Consider the following 8,738-nt stretch of genomic DNA (forward strand, 5'->3'; position numbering starts at 1 on the left):
GTATAAGATGAAAATAATATACACTCATTCATTTGTCCAAGATATATTAATTAGGCATTCATAACGTTTCAGACACTGTGCTAAGGTTCAAACAGGATATAGGCTTCAGGAGATTAATAGTTTAGGGAATGAGATGATGAGTAAATAAACAATTAGATTACAGGGTTACGAGCAACAATATATATTTGAACAAGGTGCTGTGAGAACACAAAGGCCAGACATTTAAATTTAACTAGTGTAATTAAGTGAATTAAACATAGAGAGGTTAGTTAACTGATCAGATTAGGGGGCCACTCAAGGCAGAATGCAAGTTTACAAAGACACAAAGGTTTGACGTAACATGATCCATTTTTTAAAAACACAAATGTGTACTTTGCATGATTACACTGAAAATCACATGTTAGAGATGTGGGGAGAATTTGGAAAAGTGTGATAGGTAGTTTTTAAGAGGCCCTAAATAATCCTACCTCCTAGGATTCACACATTCATATAATATTCTCTTCATGAGTATAGCCTGATTTAATAACTTGCTTCTAACTTATACAATACAGCAAAAGTGATGAGATGCCACTTTTATTATTCAATTACAGAGAATTTTAACTTCTATCTTGCTAGCGGAGTATCTTTCTAGGTTTCATGAAGCAAGTAGCCATGTTGGAGAGGTCCGCATAGCAAAACTTGAGAGTGGCCTCCGGGCAACCACAAGCAAAGAACTGAGACCTTTGATGCTACAATCCACATTGAACTGAATCTTGCCTAAAATGAATGTTCTTGGAAGAAAATTTTGCCCCAGTTGAACTTTGATTGCAGCCTTGTGAGAGATCCTAAAGCACAGTATTCAGCTAAACATTGCCAAAATCCTAATAGAAAGTTTTACCATTTCTATTTTACATAATGTGTAAAACATACATAACATAAAATTTACCATCTTAACCATTTTAAATATGCAGATCAGTGGTATTAAATATATTCATAATGCTGTGCAACAATTGGCATCATCCATTTCTCTAACACTTTCATCTTGTAAAACTGATACTCTTTACCCATTAAACAATTAGTCTACATTCTACCCCCTCCACCCAACCCTAGACAATCATTATTCTACTTTCTGTTTTTTACCATTTTTACTATTCTAAATACTTCATATAAGTGGAATCACAGTTTTGTTTTGTTTTTTTTTTCTCTGTGACTGGTTTGTTATACGTAGCATAATATCCTCAAGGTTCATCCATGTTGTGGCATATGTTTGAATTTTCTTGCACTTTAAGGTTGAACAGTATGTACTACATTTTGATTAGCAATGTATCTGTTGATAGTGACTTGGGTGGCTTCCATGTTTTAGCTATTGTAAAACTTGCTACTATAAACATGGATATACAGACATCGCTTTCCAGAAGTGAAATTGCAGCATCATATGATAATTCTATTTTTAATTTCTGGAGGAATCACCATATTGTTTTCCAAGCAGTGGTACAATTTTACATTTTCTTCTTTTTTTTTTCCTCAGAAGGATTTTATTGCGTTTTAGGTTCTGGGGTACATGTGAAGAACATTCAGGAAGTGCTTCTGACTTCTCATTTTTGCAGACATTAGTTGCTTTCTTTCTTACATTTTTTTGTTAGCCATTCTGATGAGGCTGTTGTCATTACTCTCATTATAATGTAAGGTGCTATCTTACTGTAGTTTTGATTTGCATTTAATGATTAGTATCCTTCTAATGCTAAGTATCCTTTCATGTGCTAATTAGCCATTTGTATATCTTTTTAGAAATGACTACATAGTCCTTTGCCTATTTTTGAATTGGGTTGTTTGTTCTTTTTGTTGTTTTTGAGTTTTAGGAGTTCTCTATCTGCTCTGGTTTTCTATCCCTTATCACATATATGATTAGCAAATATTTTCTCCCATTCTGTGGATCACTTCTTTTTCTGTTGATAGTGTCTTTGATGTATAATTTTTAAAAATGTTCATGAAGTTCGATTTGTTAATTTTTTCTTTTGTTGCCTGCGTCTTTGGTATCATATCTAAGAAATCACTGCCACATACAATCTGTACATTCACTGTATGTTTTAGATATTACATTTAGGCCTTTGATGTATTTTGAGCTAATTTTTGTATACGATTTTAGGCAAGAGCCCAGTTTGATTATTTTGCATGTGAATATCTAGTTTCTCTAGCACCATTTGTTGACAAGACTATCCTTTTCCCATTGAATGGTTTTGGAACCCTTGTCAAAAATTATTTGAAGAAAACTGAACAGAGCTTAAAGGACCTGTGGAATAACATCTAACAGACCTAATGGAACAATATGTATATTGTGGGAATTCCAGAGGAAGAAGGGAGAAGGGGGCAGAAAGAATATTTAAAGAAGTAATGACTGAAAACTCCCCAAATTTGATAGAAGATATGGATATAATCATCCAATAAGTTTAACGACCTCCAAGTAAGATGAACTCAAAAAAGAAAACCCACACCAAGACATATTGTAATCAATTATTTAAAACTGAAGGCAAAGAAAGAGTCTTAAAAACAAAGAGAGAAGCAACTCGTCACATACAAGGGATTCTTAATGGGATTATCTACATATTTCTCATCAGAAACTTTAAAGGTCAGGAAGTCAGTGGGTTAATTTATTCAAAGTGCAAAAATAAAAAGAAAGTACTAACCAAAATCCTATATATAGTAAGACTGTCCTTCAAAGGTGAGAGAGAAATTAAAGTATTTGCAGATAAACAAATCTGAGAGTTCGTTACCACTAGACCTGTCCGGTAAGAAATGCTTAAGGGAGCCCAGCGATTTGAATGGAAAGGACACTAGACAGTAACTGCAAGTCATATAAAGAAATAATTATCTCAACAAAAGTAAATCCATTAACAATTATAAAAGCAAGTCGTATTGTAATAATGGTTTATAACTTCACTTTCATTTTCTATGTGATTTTCAAAAGAACTAACCAGCTTAGCTTCACCCTCCCTGCCCTGGCCCCTTCAGGTGACTTACTGGGTCACGCTGTACTCAGAGCCTTGAACTGTTGAGGTTTGGGTCATGCTGTTCTCAGTACCTGTAACTGTTGTAAGCACACCGTGCTTGGCAAGTCTACCTACTATTGTGAAAATACCCACCTTGATGATTGTATGGAAATGCTCTTAGTAACCAGCAACTATGGGAACCTCCTGCCTCCTGGTTACCAGCTTCCTCCTACTAACTTGCTTGTTCTGCTTCTGTAAAATTCTGCTTCAGCTAGACTCACCCTCCTCTCTCTTCTAGGTTAGGTATAAAAGGAAATCACGTCCCCCTCTTTGGGGCCAAGAGATTTTGAGCACAAGCTGACTCTTGGTTACTGGCAATAAAGGACTCTCAATTGGAACCCAGAGTGTAGCGCTTTCCTTCTAACTCACTGGGGTATAACAATTTAAAAGATTAAAACATTTAAAAAACAATTATTTATCTAAAAGCTGTTACTATTATAACTGGTTCATAAATCCACATTTTATTTTTTATATAATATAAGTGGCTAATGAATTTTAAATAAATCTTAGCTTGAGGCATATAACATATAAAGATATAATTTTGTAATATTCACCAGCAAAAGGGTCAGGACAGAGCTTTTAAACTGGCAGAGTTTTGTATTTTGTTGAAGTTAAGCTGCTATAAATTCAAGTTACAGTGTTATATCTCTAGGATGTTAAATGTAATCTCCATGGTAACCACAAAGAAAATAGCTATAAAATATTTACAAAAGTAAATGAGAAAGGAATGTAAATGTTTTATTACCAAAAAAAAAAAAAAAAAAAGAACTAAACACAAAATAAGCCAGTAATGTGGGGACCAAAAAACTATTTAAGTCAAATAGGAAACAAATAGCAAAATGACAAAAGTATGTCTTTTTTTGCCCAAGGGTTGGTTGGTTGGTTGTTTCCTGATCACATGTTTACCCTACACACAGCACAATCCAAGAGCAATTATCAACTTCTACATCCTTTGGTAGGAAGAATTCTACCTCATGCTTTTTCTATTCCCTTACTCTGCTTTCAGGTATAACTTGCCCATAAACTATTTGCACCTATATATCCTTGTCTCCAGGCTGGAGTGCAGTGACACAATCTCAGCTCACTGCAACCTCCGCCTGGGTTCAAGCGATTCTTCCACCTCAGTCTCCCAAGTCCCTGGGACCACAGGCATGTGCCACCACGCCCAGCTGATTTTTGTATTTTTAGTAGAGACGGGGTCTCACCATATTGGCCAGGATGGTCTCAATATCTTGACCTCGTGATCCACCCACCTCGGCCTCCGAAAGTGCTGGGATTATAGGCATGAGCCACCGCACCCGGCCAGATTTGGACCTTTTGCAACTCATACTGAAAGTAATTAAAAAATGATTGAGCAAATGCCAGCAAAACTATAGAAATTAGAGTAATCAGAGTGAAAAATGACGAGAGCCTGAAATAATACAGGAGCAGAAGAAATACAAGGAAGGGATTAATTTAAAGCGATCAAGGAGGTAAGGATCAGAGAGAAATTGTGAAATATTGGAGTGAAAAACTAACAAGGAAGATCAAGGATAATTCTAGTTCTGTGGCTTAGGCAATTAGTTAGATGAGTAATGGGGGAACTACAACAGGAACAGTGTGTGTATGTATATGTGTGCTTATTATGTGGAGACCACATAATGAATATTATTCAGATACCTATGGAAATTTCACAAGGCAACCTTAAGTAGACTATTGACCATCTAGTCTGATATTGGAAAATTTTCAGAAGTATGTATTAGGGAGCTGATGTCTGTGGGACCACCTTTGACCAATAGGAGATGGAAGTTGATAGAGAAATACTTGTAAATGTTGTCCCCTTGGTGGACAATTTTTGTGTTTCTCAAAGCTTCTGAGAAGATTATATATGAACAAGATGCTTGTTGGGTGGCCAATTTAAAATTATATCTTTGCACTTATTTTCCCTTATCCTGTTTCATCTTTCTGTTTCCCATACCCTCTCTCTCTCTGGGTACAATCCCAAGACACTATCTGCACAAAATCCTTTATTTCAAGCTCTGCTTTTGAGAGAATCCAGGTTAAGATAATAAGTTAATGCAGAGATGGAATTGGGAGTATAGATGGGATAATTAGCTTGGAACAGAAGAGGAGACATCTTCCAATACATAGGTGAAAATGATGGGTACAGCCATAGGTGATTTTGTAAGTGTATTAATTTGTTTTTACACTGCTAATAAAGACATACCCAAGATTAGGCAATTTACAAAAGTAGAGGTTTAATGGACTTACAGTTCCACATGGCTGGGGAGGCCTCACTATCCTGGTGGAAGGCAAGGAGGAGCAAGTCACATCTTATGTGGATGACAGCAGGCAAAAAGAGAAAGCTTGTGCAGGGAAACTCCCATTTTGAAAGCCATCAGATCATTATTGTGTGAACAGAATGGGAAAGACCCACCCCCATGATTTAATTACCTCCTACTGGGTTCCTCCCATGACATGTGGGAATTGTCAATGAGATTTGGGTGGGGACATAGACAAACCATATCAGTAAGGGATAAAATACTTTTTGTTTCTGCCTAAACATTTTTGGTAAAACAGAATGCAGTTTTACTTACTGAGGTTAAGGGAGGATGTGGCTGTGTAAAGATTTCCTGAGAAATGTGAAAATCTGGAATAGCAGCTGAAGGGAATGGAGTAGATAAAACCTAAAGATGTGTAGAATGTTTCCCAGGAGATATTTAAGACCTAGATATGATTTATTTATTATTATTTTTGGTAGCAACAATCCTTCCTAATAGGTGCTTTTCTCCAGAAGAAACTTTAATCACTAGAAAGTAGTCATTTCTGTGGATTACAAGGTTGGTATGGTGGGTAGAAAATGGAGAATAGGGTTATGAAGCTTGATGAGCTTGGTCTTGGGCCAAAGCTGCATGGGGAAGGAAGTGAACACAGAACACTGCTATATTTGTAACAAATGATAGAGCTCTGATGTTGCTGTTGGTAGAATAAGAAAGAGAAGAGGCTATATAGAAATAGGTATATCTCTGTGAAACATTTCAGGAGTGTAGCAGATTTGAGTTGTGATAAGTTCCAGGGTATGGCTGTGGAAGCAAATTTGGGAAAAGTCACGGGACATAAAGATAGGCTGCTGAATAAGCCCTGATCATAGACTTTGACATCACCCAAAACACTTGTGAATCTAGAGATGGAAGAGATGACTCTAGGCCATATGTAGACAATAAGTCCTTGTGGTTGGCAGATAATAGTGCAAAAAGAAAAAAAAAAGGAGGAAACAATAGTGATTCTACCAGATAAGAGCCCCAAAGTAGGGTTGGAAATGGTAATGAGCAGCAAGAAAAACACTGAGTTTCCTCTTTATGGGTTTCTAGTATGCAAAGAGCTTGGATGATAGGAACGGTACAGTTAAGCCTGATTTTGAATATAGGGGGCTAGTATTATTTCTAACTTTAGGACTGTCATGAGGACTCAGTATATGTGAAAACATTTCACCAGGAGTGATTACTACTCTTATATAAGTTAATAAAATACAGAGAGGAAGCAATTGAGAAAACAAGGTCAAAAAGGACATTGGATGACATCAAGGAATATAAATAGAAGTTGAAAGCAGCATTGCAAAGAAGGGTGACTATTTTCTCTGGGATTGGAGGGTAATTTGAGAATATAGGAGTAGAAATGGAGACATTGCTACCCTCATCCATTCTAGAGAACATTTCAGGTTCATTATGTGGAACTGGAACATACCTGTCAAAGTGACTGGGTTATAAAATCATTAATTCAGGAGACTAGCTTAGATTTTAAAGCCATTTTGTTTTTTAATTTAATAGCGTATTTCTACTTTCAGAGGTAGCAGTCCAGATATTTAGGAAACATTTAAGCATACATTCTAGTTATCCATCACTATCCAAGTCCTGAGTGAGTTTTGTAGCTGATGATCATTAAATGCCAGTAGGACGTTAACATTAAGATGGAAACCTGTGCCTATGGCGAATGCTGCAAGGCAAGGCAGAACTGATTATTCCCAGAACTGTCATCTTCATTCATTGCAGCCTCCTCCTCACCTTGTTTGCAAACATAAAAATACAAATAAATGAAGAAAGTTAAACTCTGGAAAGAACATTAGATAATTCAGAACAACTATGTCTCTATATTTCTTGATATTCCAAATAAAGGTAAAAACATTTTTAATGTTTTGAAATGATTTTAAACTTGAAATATTGCCTACTTTAGACATTATTAATGTCATTTAAAATATGAATTATAGGATTGGGCAAACACATTTTCTTCAGAGGCTTTCTTTCAAAAATTTGAATTTTAAGTGATGTCTTGCTTTATTCTTTTCAACAGAGTTAAGGGGAGATCTACTAAGGAGAACATAAAGTCCATTTGTCACTAATGTAATGCCCTGGTTTGATATAGACCGAAAAAAAGGTGCAGCATGCATAAATTCAACTTTGCAGAGAAGAATTCAAGCTTAAATATAACAGTGACTCAGTACAGCTCATTACATGCAATGTAACTAGTGGGGACCATTGGTGAAGTCCAGGAACAAGTGAAGCCTGTGATTACATGATGTGTAACCTAGGACAAATTACCTAATTTGTTTGTGCTGGAGTTTCCTCATCTATAAAATACAACACTGTAAAACTCATAGAACTGTTATAAGGATAAGGATAAACTGAGAGAAAAAACATGAGAAGTAACCAAAAACAGTACCTGCCACATGTAAGTATTAACTTTAATGTCCACTAGACTCTTATGAATGGTGAGATATATTTGAAAGTATTTTTACTTTACTTAATGCTCAATGGTTTAGTATTATATAGCTATTAAATAATATTCTTTTGATGCTTACATTCAGAAAAAAACATATATCAAAAGATGTAAACAGCAAAATTATCCAGTTATTTAAATATTGATTAACACTTGTTTAATTAGATTTTTGAAACATGTAATTAAAATCATAAGTGTATTCTATCACATTTAAGACTTTCAGAAACGTAAAAAAGGCAAAACATTTGAAAGTATCTCAAAAATTTTAAAGATTTATACTTAATCCAGTTACAAAATTATCCATGCAGTGGGTATAAACTTGTTTTCATTATATTTTTATTATTATTCTCATTCTCAATAACATGTTCCCTCTTAAATTCTTCTTGGGTCTTCTTGGGGTTACAATAACTTCATCAGTCATATGGTTTATTTCCGAAGGATATAGCCATCTTCTAAGCCGAAAATAAAAGATGATTGTCTCACTGCAGCTGAAGTTGCAAGTTCTGGATGATCAATTGATTCTTCGTTGGCATATGGACTTAGTCGTATTTTCCAAACCTTGGCAGAAATGCTCCAGGCTGGGCATCTCTTAATTTCTCAACTTTGCTTGCTACATCCACAGAACTCTCTGAGCCCAAACATTTCTACTGAGCTTTAGCTTTGTAGATTCTGTTCCCTTTCCCAAAATTGTTTAGACAAATTTTACTTTGCCAGTATTACATTCCCACTGTTAGCTCCTCTTCTATTAACCCAGAGTGTTAGTATAACAGAAAATTAATGTTTGACCTATTAATATGTCATTATCAATAATTTAGCCCAATACAAAGGATTGAGTCTGGATAATTACTTCTCCTCTTGAGAACATTTTTAAGCCATAATTTTGAAACACATTGCTAACTCCTTTTTGTTTGGTCTTTGTATGCACAATGACATATTCTTCATACAGTTCCTACATTTCAC

The 8,738-nt window shown here is 35.3% G+C and overlaps 1 protein-coding gene across 1 annotated transcript in view; it reads left to right on the plus strand.

The window, feature by feature from the left end:
• The window catches only part of TINAG (tubulointerstitial nephritis antigen), a 179,965-nt gene extending 171,700 nt beyond the window's left edge, over positions 1–8,265 (plus strand). The window contains exon 12 of the mRNA XM_054254125.2: positions 7,353–8,265. The gene's annotated coding sequence lies outside the window, so the exon portion shown is untranslated. The remainder of the gene's footprint in view (positions 1–7,352) is intronic.
• The last annotated feature ends 473 nt before the right edge of the window (positions 8,266–8,738 follow it).

The sequence above is a fragment of the Callithrix jacchus genome, chromosome 4 (genome assembly GCF_049354715.1).
Source record: "Callithrix jacchus isolate 240 chromosome 4, calJac240_pri, whole genome shotgun sequence".
Taxonomy (NCBI): Eukaryota; Metazoa; Chordata; class Mammalia; order Primates; family Cebidae; genus Callithrix; species Callithrix jacchus.